Raw genomic sequence first — 15,248 nt, forward strand, 5'->3', positions numbered from 1 at the left:
CCAACTATCCAAGTATGAAATTTATTAAGTATCCAACCATTGTACATTTGTATATTTCAATATTTCAATATTTGTATAATTGTATGCTTTGTAATTTGTATCATTATTCATTCAAATTTAAATAAAATAAAATTTTTAAATTCCTATTTGAATTGTTTTATACTTTTATTTATTTATTCTTTGGGTTATTGGATAATCATAAATTTGTTATTAATTTATTATTAGTTTCTTGTCCTGATTCCTGAATCCCTGATATGGCATTTGATTTGACAATTATCCATTCAGTGAGTCTATCTCGGTTCAGCACAAGGCCCGCCCTATGGCCCAGCCCGGCCTGACTCGGGCCCGTGTGCCGGTACGGGCCCGCTTGGACTTGGGCCATGGGTTGTGCTAGGCCGACCCCAAAATTTCCACCGAGGAGGACGGCATGGCCCGTGGTGGCCCGCCTTTAGGGCTGGCCCCACTTTACACCTCTAGGCTTGAACTGGACTTGCGATTATGGATATTCGAGTGAACCAGGTAAGTCCAGATTGTATGCATTTGAGCCGTAAGTGGAATAACAACGGGGTGGGGCAACCTCTTTCCCATCCCCGCTCCGTAGTCAAGAAGGAGACCGGATTTGCTCCTCACACCTCACACAAGCATCTAATCATGCATTGAGAACATCTCTCGTACTTATTAGTTATTATTCAAGGGATGTATTCCCAATGCACAGTAGATGTGCCTGTGAGGCGCCCATTTGTGAGGAACAGATCCCGTCACGTCAAAAAGATGCTTTGGCCCCGTCCCGATGGAGTTCAGATCTCCACCCCACAAGGATGTTACCAATACACGACAGGGATGTGGGGTGGGGTGTTGTGGGGCAGAAATGTGAACACGTCCCGGTGGCAAAGCGGGGCAACCACTCTCCGTGTGAGACGGAGAATCCCCGAATTTTTACCCTGTGTATTTAAAAAATTAATTAAATGTATCATGCTTATATATATATATACACGTTGTTAATCTTTCAAAACATTAAGTTGTAAAAGACAAAAATACCCTCAATTGTTCATTAAATTGTTAAAACATCTTATTCTTTTGTTTTTTCTTGAACCACTTCCACATAGACTTGAGCTAGAACCATTGTAACCAACGTAATCCCTTGGCTGTGTTTGGTTGCAATGCAAATGATTTGAGATGTAAATTCTGACCTATTTTTGTTTCAGATTTTAACTTATTTTATTTGATTGCAGTATAAATGAAGTAAATTAAGATATGAAATAGAATAAGTAAAATCCAAAATAAAATCAAATCTGTATTAATGCGAAAAAATTTGCACTGCAACCAAACACAACCTTAGTAGAGATTTTTGAAAGCTTGCTTTAGCACTAGACAACAATTATTTGAGAAGAGGTTGATAACAACCATGTAGGTGTGGATGACATTTACTCTAGGCAGAAATTTTCATTGAATGTTTATGGCGTCAATCTTTCAAGCCGAACTGATGTTACCTTCAACATTCAATGTAACAGGACGTTGAAAGCGTAGAAAGTCTTTCTTGTCATGAGTAATGGAATTGTGGATCCATTGATTTTATATCCAATTGATATGCCTGAATATCTTCCTGAGAAAGTTTATGTGGGATTCTCAGCTTCCCTAAGTGGGAGTAACACCCAATTCAAATGTGTAAGAGAATGGAATTTCACAGGCGAAGTCATAGAAGATAGAAGATGATTTTATCAACCTGTTGTGGGCTTGGATAATAATACTGTTAGACAATGTATGCCCTTATTTCCAATCAGAATGATGTACATCATGACATTTATTGTAAATGAATAAAGTACATATTTGATTCATGTTATTATGGTGTGTTTCTGTGTAATACCCTTAAATTGGATACATATGAGACTCGTGTTAGTTTAGAATCTTCACAGTTGTTGGATAGATTTGGAGACATCTATCCTGCCAAGGCTGACACTAATGTGTCGCCAAGTTGATTGGAGTGGCTTGTCTCAGTTGTCAGGGTGAGACATGAGGTACATGCAGTGTGGGTTTTCTTGAAACCCCGAACCGGATCAGAATTCCAGTATTGCCTTGGACCTAGAGATAGATGGGCAAAACTGGAATGTTACACCTAACCCCTACACTCGATTATGATACTACACTAGGTGTCGGATTGGGCTGTCTTTGATATGCAAATTAGTGAGATCCTTAAAAGGGGTCAAAACCTGGGTATGTTGGGATAGTCTGCGAATTCATCTGAGTGGGTGATCATTGTGATAAAATCAGCCCCTTTGTCAGACAAAGTGAATGATCGGGGATGCACTATCTCTGATGGAAACCTAAACTGTCGGCAATCGATTTCAACCGTTGAAATTTGTTTTGTAAAATATATTTATATAGAGACATATATACATATATATGTATATATATTATGGTTTCAAAATATTTGCAAAATGTTTTAATTCCCATGATTCATCTGAGTAGAGAGTGCAACACTGCACCTTGTAGCCGAGGGAGAGGTCATCTCTTGTCAAGCAGTGTTTGATCATTATGGGCTGAGAGGTTAAGTGTAAGATCATTGAGGGTAATACCTGATGGGCTAATCTTGCATCTACCCACAGTCCTTGGTTTTTTATTAGGTGGCTTGACCCAATGACCATTTACTGTAAATGTTGGGCCCATTAAGAGCCCATGGTGATGGAGTCAAGGGTTCACTGTCTCCTATAGTGAATTCGGCCAGGCCTTGTAACAAAGGCTGGGCTAAACCCATGTGCTGATGTGTAGATCAATATTTGGATCTCATGCCATACAAGGATAGCCAACTAGGCAGCAGATTAAGAGGTTAAGTGAGCACATAGACTTAATGGGCCTAAAACCCAATTCGAACTAGTTTAATAAGATTAATTAAATAAGGGGCGGTTCTACGATTTAGATCAGTAGATCGAATAAGGGATTATCCCTATCCACTCAAAGAGTACATATCCAAATAAAGATTTGGATCAAGAAACTCATAATTTGATTAGGAATGCTGATTTTTAACTGCAGATAAGATAAAGGATTATCATTATCTCTTAAAGAGAGTCCATATCCAAATAAAATATTTGGATTAGGAAAATGGGATTAGGAGATCTTCTCTTTAAGACTATAAATATGAGAGCTAGGGAACCTCCAAATACACTTACAGTCTGCTAAATTACAGAGAGAAACAATACAGTTTGACTACTCTTGTCTTTTGCGCTTTTCTTTCCTGCTCTTGCCGCCCCTACCCAGTTCGATCTCCACAAGTGGGAGTGATCAAGAATGGTTCTTGATATTGCCTTTTGCTAGAAAAGGTAATCTGAAGTCGTGCTCACCAGCCCTCATCATATTCTTGTTGAAGAATTCAGTTCTTGCTGAAGAGCCATCCTATTGATTCCGTTTCACGTCACGCCGTGTCATCTTCGGTGGAAGCAATATTTGGTCTTCTCATTGGGCATGAACACCTTCATTGGGGGTTTATTATTACTCCATATCAGGTATATCCCTCTACACCCTTTTGGTTTCAAATCTGGTCTAGTTTGGTTTCATGTTTGATCATTGAAAATGCTGTTTTCTAAAATAGGGAATGCAATTCCCACATGGGAGAGAGAGAAATTTTTGAAATTTCGCTCAACCTTCTTGCAAGGTTTAGCCATCCATATGATGGAACGCTCATCCCTTCAAATACCTATAGTGACCCTCTTATTGTGTGATGAGCTCCTCCTTGTATATGAATTCCTATATAGCAGGAGCCTAGGAAAATTCATATTTCCTGAACAAAGCTAGAGAACAGAGGATGTGCGATCGATTGAATTAGGAAAGAAGGCAGTGGTAACTTCGCAGATGTCTTGTAGCTTCTATCATGTTTTTGAGTATATGGAGCATGATCTTGTAGGTCTTACTTCATTTCCTAGTTTGAAGTTCACGAAACCACAGATTAAGTAGGTGGTTGCGAAAGTATCAGAGCAAAGTCAAGTTAATTTATTCTGAGTTCATCTCCATTCCAGATCTACAATTATGTTCTGTCATTTCTTCTCATCAGATCTAGTTGTTTTTGGCAATTGAATTTTTCTTCCATATATCTCTTTCCAGATTTGTATCCTTGCATATTGTTGATTATAGAGGGGATTGTTAGGGTAAGAGAGGAGAGGAGAGGAGGAAAGAACATAGGTAAAAAAGGATTATAGAAAAATTTAGTAGTATTAATAGATGACCTATTTGTGTTATGAAGGGGTGCAACTTGGGCGGGCCCAGCTTGAGCCCGAACTGGCCCAACCCGGAATTTTACACAAGATGGGCTTGGATTTTTGGTCCTCGGGCTGGGCTCGGGCCCAAGAAGTTGGGCTTTTTTATTTTTTTGGGTCGGGCTTGGGCCTAGCACTTACGTAGCTTGAACCCGGCCCGAGCCCAACCCAATTATATACATATATATATATGTGTGTGTGTGTGTGTGTGTAATTGTTGCATACATATTTACATATATATACATACATATTTGTACATATAACATTTGTATAGATATTTTGCATACATATTTGCATACCTACATAAATGTATGTATATAAATTTGCATAAATACATTTATATATGTATAATTTTGGAGTAGGTTCATTGATCAACTCGAGCCTGACCCGGGCCCGAGCCCAACTCGAGTGCATCAAATTACATGGTGGGTTGGGCTCGGGCCTTAAGCCCAAATTTTAGGGTCAGGCTTGGGTTGACCATAAACCCGGCCCAACTTGCCCAACTTGCACCCCTACTGTTATGTGGGGCCATTGTATAAGGTACATGTAAGTAGTTTTTGAAAGTTCAATGTATATTTAAGTAGTTCCCTCAATATATAGGGTATATATAAGTAATTAACCCATAATATTATGGGAATTTGGGGTGGGGCTCGGGGAATCATTTGCAATCTGTGTCCTCGCCCCATCTCCAATTCGGGGAAAAAATCCCTGCCCCGTCCCAGTTTAAGATAAGAGAAAACCCACCTCGTTTGGGGCAAGGTGGAATGGGCCCCCAATTTTACAGGGAAAATTATACCATCTTAAAGTGGCCAATTTGCTACCAACTATACCAATATACATAGAGCCCATTTTGGAGGGGCTTCAGCGTTTGGGGTGTATTATGTTAATTGAGTTGTGGTGGTTGAGCACCAATGTTTAGTGAATTTATTCAAAGTAGCTTCATATTTGAGTAGTCGTTTATACTAGTGGAGTTTGGAAGAGTTGTACAAACCAAGGTTTTAAAATGCTAAAGGCAAAGGTGAGGTGGTTGGGTCTTATAGGGGCCTGGAGGTGAGGTGTAAGCCTCGAGATAAAAAAAGATATAATTCAATGATTCATAAACAATAAAGATATGGAAAATATATAAAATTAAGATCTTATATGGCTTATTTGATATATTATGCATGGGTTCATGGTTCAAAGTATCAATGTGCCAAAAGGGGTCTATCAAGTACACTTTGAATCATGCACATTCTTTTTTTAGTTTCTTTTTCAAAATTTCACAGTAATGTTAGTTTTATGTTATTTAATATTAAAAAACATTTTCTAAAATACCATAAAAAGGAGTATCAATGCCCCAAAAATATGATATGATACAATACGATACGGGGCATATTGTATTGATACTTTAATCCTTGCATGGGTTAGAATCTTATCAAAGTGTTTTTTCCCCTAAAGTCTAAACACTAGAAGAACAAACCCATATAAGTCTTTTTTTTTCAATTTAGGGATATGAACCAATAGTGTTTTAAGAGCAATGCATTTCTGTTTTGTTTATTGCACTTATATGCACTAGTGAAGACTCACCATCTATGTGATGCCTATGTTGTAGAAGAAATAGATTATCAAGTACGGGGTAAATGGGCAAGTAGATAGGGCTGCAAATCCGATATAATATATTATATGCATTGATGAACCTACAATTTATCTATATTTTATGAGGTTTTTGCATGAAATTTTATGCTGGTTTAATTAGATTTTGCCCTATTTTAGCTTGATTGCAAGAAAGATTTCAAGGGGAGCGAAATCAACAAAAAGAAGGCAAAAGCAAGAAAAGAAAGCCCAAAATTTATCAAGTTCAGCCCGGCCCAGCCATGAGAGCAAGGAGTTTCATTCGGCCCAAGTAGTGCAAGCTAACTCTTTGGAAAACCCAAGGGAAGAAGCCTAGCAAGAAGGAAATTTCGGCCCAGCCCATTTTTAGTCCAAATAACAGCCTAGAGTGTAGCCCACATGAGCTCAAAAGCAAGCTAAGTTGTAGCCCAAATAGCATCCCAAAGGGAGCTAGGGGCGGCAACTCCTACAAGTTTCTTGAAGAGAAGGAGGGAGCACTCTAGAATGTTCATGAGGGGTGTAATACACCCAATTCTAGAGACTTCAAGAAGGGGCAAGAGCCCCCTTGAAAAACTATATAAGGAGGCCTCTAGGAGGGGTGAGAGGTGTTCAATTGCTTGAGAGGAAGGCTCTCCCACTCTTAGAGGTTCGGCCACCTTGAGAGAAGAGAAGAGAAGAAGGCTAGGCGCAAGGAAGAAGAAGAAGAAGGGCTGAAGGAAGTTCAAGACAAGCAAGCTAGAAGAGAAGGTGAGTTCGAATTGAGGGTTTGTGATTCAAAGATCTTTTGTAATAAATCATTTGTAGTTTCATTATCTTTTGATTTGAATTCTGTTTTTTGTTGTATTTTCTTTCTTCTTTTTCCTTGTTTCCATTCTTCCTTGATGTATTTCAGCTTGTAAAATTTCAATTCAGCAATCTAATTCTTTTTGATTCATTCAAATGGTCATGAATTGTACTTGAAGTTTCTTGAATAAGGGTGTTATTGTAGATTAATTTGGCCAACTAACCTTCAAAACTCAGATCTGAATTCTCAGATCTGAGATTGCAAGATCTGAATTGCTTGAAAGAGAATTCAAATCTGTAATTTTCAGATTGGCCGAATGGATCTAAAGCTTGGAATTCCTAGAGTGCTTGAGAGAGACTCTAAGAATTCAGATAAACTATTCAAGAACTGAATTGAGTGCAAGGTTAGAGATAACTTGCACAATTCAGTTGGTGATCAATTCAGACTTGAATTGATGCCTTAGAAGTGTTTGAAGAAATGCATGCATGGGGATTAGATTCTTGCTAGAGATAGAAGAACCGTCACTCATGCATAGGATGAACATGCGCTTGAGAGAGGCTGTTCATGACCTTGGGGTTTCACCAAACCAAGGCTCAATCATGATTTATTCGAATGATCCAAATTGATAGATTGCTGAATTCTGAGATTGACATTTACTGCTTACTCTTCTAACCTGATTTGAAGGCAATTGGGCCAATGATTAGATAGATTTTAATTTATGATTTTTTTTAGCTTTCATTAAAGTTTTTATTTATTTGTTGATCAAATAAGAAGTGCTCAATTTAGTATTGGTAATTGTTTCCTAAATCCTCGTGGGAACGATACTTCACTCACTACTTTATTACTTGAACGGCTAGTGCACTTGCTAGTGTCACAATGAGCCACACATCATGCATCTCTAGTATTTTTATTATATATATAAATATATATATTTATAATATCTAATATATTATTTATTATTTATAATATAATATTATATATATATATATATATATATATATATATCTAGTATTTTTACTATATGGATATTTATAATAATTACCATAAATATAAAAAAACAAAAAACCGATGAACCAAACCAATTAGGAACCAAACTGATCAACTAAGAATCAATAGGATTTTCAGGACTACATTTCAAATTCGAATCTTATCGGATATCTGATTTGACTTGAATTATAATAAAAAACTTAATGATATAATATAAATAAGGGCAAATTTCTTAAAGCCCCCCTAAGTTTTAGGACAAGAAATCGAAATGCAAGGAGAATAAAGGCGGGAAAGTTAAGGCTAAGAACACAAATCACTCCCCTTAGAATTCAAAGAAATACACAGGAGGGGGTTATGTCTTATGCAGAGGACCTCATCTTGTTAAGAGTTTCCTTGAGAAGGAGAAATTGAGTACTCTAGTCGCATAGGTCACTAGTAGTCCAAACTCTAAACCACCTACTCAGGTGAATCCTATCCTCTACAACTGGTGGTCGCTATTCAACATGAGATACCCTTGCAAGTTGGCTTAATGTATGTAAGTGATTATGTTAATGGGCACCTCGTGTTGGCTATGGAAAACATATAGGGGGCCTATAACTTTGTTGCTAAATATCATGTGGGAAAGTTGGAATTAACACTTGTAAGGAATGACAACCATGTTGAGGCTATGAACTCGGAAGCCAAGTATCATAGGCATGGTTGTGGATGTAGAACTATGAATTGGACCTTGAGGGACATGTGTTATTTCTTGGTAATGCCCATAAATGACTTTGATGTGATACTTGGGAATGATTTCTCAGTGATGTCAAAGGTGGTTGTGATGCCATATCTTGGTAGGTTATTGATATATGATGAGACCCAATCAGGCTTTATTGTTTGGGTTGTGCCTAATGCTCCAATAGGCAAGAGAAAGGGCCCAAAGATTATGTCTATGATGCAGGTAAAAAATGGCTTGTGGAAGGGTCAAGGGACTTAATTGGCAATTTAGTGGAAGTCAAGCTAAATGTGACCATGGAGGTAGATGGCTTGATGAGTTAATTGAAGGTATTTATAGATGTGATGCCCCTAAAACTTTCAAAGGAATTACCACCTCGGTTGGAGATTTACCATGCAATTGAAATGTTGCCTAAAGCAAAGTATTCATGCTCCTTATCGCACGAGACCCTCAGAGTTAGAAGAAACTTTGATGGCAATTGGCCGAGTTATTGACAATAGGTTATTTCCAACCCTCTAAAACTCCCTATGGTGCCCCGATGCTCTTATAGAAGAAGAATAATGGATCGACGAGGATGTATGTGGACTATCACTCTCTAAACAAGGTGTCTGTGAAGAACAAGTACCATGTTTATTGATACAAGACCTCTTCAACCAATTCAGTTAGATAATCTATTTCTCCAAGCTAAACCTGTGTTATGGCTATAGAAAGATCCACAAAAAGGTAGGAGATGAACCCAAAACCACTATGGCCATCTACTATGGGTCCTACAAATTTCTTGCAATGTCATTTGGGGTTACTAATGCCCCAACTACTTTTTTTAATCTAATGAATTGTGTCTTTTATGAGTATTTGGACTCTTTTGTTATTGTGTATCTTGACAATATTGTTATAGGGCAATGTGCTAACCAAATTGAGGGAACATTAGTTATAAGTTAAGATGGAGAAATGTGAATTTTCTTAGAGGGGAATCATGTTCCTTGGGCATTGGATGAGCAAGGGATAGGTGTTCATGGATGAACACAAAGTCTAGGCCATTCTAGAGTGGCTTGACCCTACTAAGATGATCGAGTTGCGATATTTTCTTACCTTACTTTTACCACAAGTTCATCAAAGACTATTCAAAGAATGTAGCAATGCTTAATAATTTGTTCAAGAACAAACTGTGGAATTGATTTGTAGAGTGTCAGTGTTCCTTTGATCGACTAGAGGAGGTGGCCACATCATAACTTGTTTTGGTGTCCAAATTTTACCTTTTGAGGTACATATTGATGCATTTGACTGTGCTATTAGTGGTGTTTTAGTGCAAGAGGGACACCCAATTGCCTATGAAAATAGGAAGTTGAATGAAATAAAACAAAAGTATTCAACCCACGAGAAGGAAATGACAATGGCTATACATTGCTTGTGGGTATGGAGGCATTATCTAATGGAGACCAAGTTCATGAGATGAATAGATAACGTGGTAGTGACTTATTCCACTACACAAAAAAAAAAGTTTTATCCAAAGCAATCTCAATGGAAAGAATTTTTGGCTGAGTTTGATGTAACCATTGAACACAAGCTTAGGCGGTACTAGGTTGCAAACACTCTTAGTAGGAAAATTGTAGGCAAAATGGTGGCAACAATCAGTGCTATGGAGATTGATTTTTTCTCTTGGATCAAGGTCAAGACTTAACATTACCCTATCACACAAAAACTGTTGCACCAAGTCCAAGAGAGAATGATGTGAAGATTCTAGGTGGAAGATGGGGTGTTATTTGCTAAAGGTGGTCGTGTATATAAATTAAGCACTAGTGGATTATAGTGAAAAGTGATGAAAGAGACCCACGACACTCTGTGGACTGGACACCTAGGCCACGAGAGGACCTTGAAACTCTTGGCTGAAGATGGAGGCAGACATGGAATTGTATGTAAAGACTTGCTTGGTGTATTAGTAGGATAAGACGAGAGGAATAAGACTTTGGGACTACTGGAGCCAATGCCCATCCCTGACTGTCCTTGGCAAAGCCTATCCATGGACTTCATCACTAGCTTTCATAAGGCCCAAGGCTTTACATCTGTGATGGTTGTGGTAGACCACTTCTCCTAGTATGCCGCGGGCATGCTGACTCCACATACTTGCATAGTAGATATGGTAGCTCAACTTTTCTTCAAGTACATTATGAAGTATTAGGGAGTACCTAAAGACATTGTTAGTGATCGAAATGCTTGATTCACTGGGTAGTTTTTGGACTATTCAGATTGTTGGGATCTAAATTGAAGTTCTTAACAAGCGATCATCGTCAAACAAATAGTCCAACTAAATAAGTGAATGCATAGTTGGAAGAGTACTTGCACCACTTTATGATAGTTAATTAAGGGAAGTGGGTAGATTTGTTGGATCCAACACAATTTTGCTACAACTTGCAGTAGAGTTCATATATAGGTATGAGCCCCTTCGAGTTAGTTATTGGACATCAACCTCGAATCCCTCATAAGGTGGCAAAGCAATGATCAAAGAGGAGATGTCTTGTAGCATATTGGTTTACCAAAGGCAAACAAGAATTGCTAGGTGAGGACAGAGACAAGTTGGCTAAGGCAATGAAGTAGATGAAGAAATTGGTAGACCAAGATAGATGACTCATAAAGTTTCAAGTCGAAGACTAAGTCTTGTGGAAGATGACCCCTAGATTTGGAATAAGATCAATAGAAAGGCAGTACATAGGGACTTGATACCTAAGTATGCTAAGCCATTTGAAGTTATGCAACATGTAGATGCGATGGCTTACAGCCTGTAAATCCACCTTACTTTCCATGTGAGATTTTTGAAGAAATTCCACTTGTGATCAGGAAGTAGTTGAAGAGTGATGTGGAGAAGATACTTGACCACAAAACTCTTGGGTAGAGCAAGGAGAACCAAAGGACACAATACTTGGTCAAATGGATAGGACTCCCAAAAGAGGAGGCTACTTGGAAGCAGGATGTGACACTATGGCAGTTTCAAAAGCAAATCTAGGAGTACCTGTAGGAATTTCTAATGAGGGCGTTGGGGCGTTCTGGTGGGGATGATTTGTTATCCCCATATGTGTCCAGTGAAGACTTAATAGGCACATGGCATTGACAAGTCTAGTTCTAAGGATTGGGGTACTTGGCAAGCGTCAAACTAAGGTGGATTGTTGTTGTTGGGTGCACAAGTGGATGGGCCTTAAGCCAACCAAGGTTGACCTTGGCATGCAACAACACACATTGGCTATAGGCACATAGGCGGATGAGTATGATGCCACAAACTTGGACTCCACACTTGTTGTAGATGCTAAGGCAAGTTGTACATTGAAGGCAAAGGCTACGTGCCTTAGGCATGGGTTGTGTGGGGACAAAGTGTCAATGATGTGTGGTGGCAATGACAATATGATTTTTGAACCAACTTAATGTTTCCTTCTAGTAGAGTGTAAAAATCTTACCATACTCTTTAGGGGTGGGTGATGACTTTCTCGTGGATAGCACCAATAGGCGGTCGGGTGCCCGAGCCCCAAAGTTTAATGAGGCAGTTTGTGGTGATGGTGCGGTGATGGTGATGGCATATAGGTGACTAAGGCATTAAGTGCATGCACTTATAGCGAAATGGACTCGATTACTTGTATAGTTGGTTGGGTGGGCATACGGATAGGCCATAAGCTTTCGGCTAAGGCAATTGGTGATTTGATAGTTGGATGCATCCTTGGTATGACTGTAAAGAGTTTGGCTTCAGTTAGGGCAACGCCGGTTCAAGCACCCTTTACTGCCTTGCATTGAGAATATCTCCATACTTGTATGCTTTATTTTATGAGGAGATATTCCCAATGCAAGGGTGAAAATGACTGTTAGAACGGTGTGGGCATAGCTTTGCCCTGATAGATACTGATCTCGGCTGTAAACAAGTTAACATGCGAGCTAGGAGCTAGACATGCACGTGGATTGGCCACGGGCATTCAGACCACACATACACCACACGTGTAGGATGTCATGATCTAGATCAAGAGGTTGCTGATAGTTGTTGTCCGGGTAAGGATGGTAAGTGGTTACAAACAAATAGCTCATGTGTTTGTTGTGGAGTGCAACATATGGCAGCATAGAGTTTGGCTAAGTAACTAGCTTGGATGATTGCTCTTCATGCACTGCTCTGGCTTTTGGGCCAACTGTCCTTATGGGGATTGGGTATAAGGATGTTTTCTATAAGCTCATTATTAAGTGTTTATACATGTGTCCTGCAGAGCACCTCAACATTGTATGTTATAGCCTACTTAAAGGGCTCAACTAGGATGTTGTGGACATCTTGGGTGTGAGCATTTCCCTTAAGTGTGTACTAGTAAAGTAATTAGGACAAAAAAACCCTTGACAATGCAAATGAGATGAGACTTGAGAATGAATTCGGGTTTGCTTTTGTTTAAGATTTTACTTTGTTTTTGTTTATTTATATATTGATCACTATTTTTTAAGTTGATAAAAACAAAAGGCTGAACGGTTTTGGCGTAGCTCTTTTCCCAAGTCCTCAAATTTTGCAAAGTAGGGTTATTCTATTGCTCCTTGCTATGTTCCATTCATTGAATTATGCAATTTTCTAAGTAGTATATAACTAACTTTGAATCTCCTTTTACTCGTGATTATTGCATTCATAATTCTTTTGTCATGATCATGGTTTGCAATATCAATGAGATTTGATGAAATTTCATATTTTTTTAATTTTTTTCATAAAATAAGTGGGGTTTTTTGTCAATCCTATTTTTTATGATTACAAATTAATTGAGAGTACTAATTGTGTGACTAAGTTTGCAACTATCTTATGGAAAACTTCTCTAAACCTAAGCTAAATTAAAGCTAGAATGCTAGCAAAAATGAAAAAAATTGAAGTTTTTTGACTTTGTTGCTTAAGCTAAATGGTTTTATCACCATCTTTAATACTCTCAATCTGAGGAAGCTCAAGCAAATCAAGCATGATAAGACTACTAAAGAACTCAAATATTTGTTCTAAATGATCACCTGCTATAACAACTCATTAAGGGGAGGACTTCATCAAGGTGTCATTTATTTGTGTCAATCTTAGGAACATGATGTAATTAGTTGTTTAGATGCACTTCCTTTTGATGCTTAATAAGACAAAACTCGGACTATGAAACCTTAGACACTAATGGATTTCCTAGGACTTAAAAAGAGCTTCACAGTCTTAAAATTCATTTTGAAAGTTAAGGGAAGTGATCACAAACCTTTGGATGAAAATTTCTAAATCTAAGTATTGGGTTATTTGATAGACAAGATTGCCCAGGCTTTATAGCTGACTACCTATAAAAGTATAGTCGACTAATTGTTGCAATCAAGGCATAAATTGCCAAAACTATGAGACATAGTTAACTACCTATGATAGTGGAGGCATAAAAATGCCATTTTTAAGAAACATAGTCGACTATTCAAAAAATGTATAGTTGACTAATCTAGACAGACCGAGTTCATAACTAGTATATCTTGATTGATAGGAGGAACAAGTTAAATAGGAAAGATAAAAGATTACTCCCTTTGTCAAGTAGTTGACTAGCAATTTTGACGGTCAACTATTTCAAAGAAAAAACAACCATTTAAAGGCTTTAAAGACTACTACCATCTTTGGAAAGCCTTCTATCAAATTTGAGTAATTTTGAATCATTACTAAGAATGGAAAAACCCTCAAATGACTAAAAAATGGTCACTTTCTCTCAAATCCTCTATAAATAAAATGGTTTTTCTTGATTCAAAACATAGCAAGAGAAATAAAGAGATAGTTCAATTGCTTGAATTTCTCTAAAGATGTTTAACCTAGTGAAGAGATCTATAATAGATGGGTGAGATTGTACACGATCAAAGGCTTCTCAACTTTTCTCACCACTAAAACTATCAAAGCTCAAGAGTTTCTTCAACAAAAATTATTATAACTTGCTCTCTTTGTATACACTATGTATAAGGAAGATTGTGCTAAAAAGTGAATACGTAAACTAGTGTTCAAGTTTTGAACACCATTAAAGGTCTTGTTGGCGCCTTTGTTAAGCCCAACTACAAAGTCTTGCAAGCACTTGGAAGTCCTGATGGTTTAGCTCTTTTTGGCACTTGTGAAGTTTAACCAATTTAGGTATTGCAAGCATCTTTGAAGTCCTAATAGTTGTAAAGGCTTTGCCAGAACTTGGGAAGCCCAGTTAGTTAATGAAAATTCTTATTGGTAGTATGAGGCAAATGACATAGGTTAGGTTGGTCGAACCTCTATAAAAATCTTGTGTACATTGTGTATGAGTTTTTGTTTCTTCAAGTTCTTACAATTTATTTGGTTACTAACTTTACCAACATTCTCATTTAATTGCAATAACTTGAGTGTCTTGAGATATTGTAGTCATTGTACTTATTTTATTTATTTTCTTCAGATCTGCAAGATATATGATCTCTTAGTGCAGTTTTTGAGATACTAACATTACTAATTGCACTAACCCTTTACTTTAGCAATTTGGGATTTATTGCTTACGTTGCATTTGGTTGCAATGCAAATGCAAATATGTACACTACATATTTACTCATTTTTTATTCATGAATGCAAGCATGATTCACATTTTAAACCATTTTTGCATTCATCTTGTTTGTTTGAAATCAGTACAAAAGTGTGAGCCTATCATTAAATACTCCAACTATCAAAAGAACACAAAATTGTATCCAAAAAATAGGTATAGTAATGCTCTCTTCTCATAGAACAAAGTGTTAGAAAATATAGTTTTGCTCTGATAATCATTATTTTTTTACGTTTCAAACAATTGCTCGCAAACGCGAACTGAGGTACATAAATACCCTAGTTCGGCATTTGTATCACAAATAAACGGAGCCTTACTAACATCCTCTGACTACTAATCATTTATTCAATCGATTTTACAGTTATGGTTGTTTATCTTTATTGTTCATT

The sequence above is a fragment of the Nelumbo lutea genome, chromosome 4 (genome assembly GCF_056320005.1).
Source record: "Nelumbo lutea isolate HS-2025 chromosome 4, American lotus-T2T, whole genome shotgun sequence".
Taxonomy (NCBI): Eukaryota; Viridiplantae; Streptophyta; class Magnoliopsida; order Proteales; family Nelumbonaceae; genus Nelumbo; species Nelumbo lutea.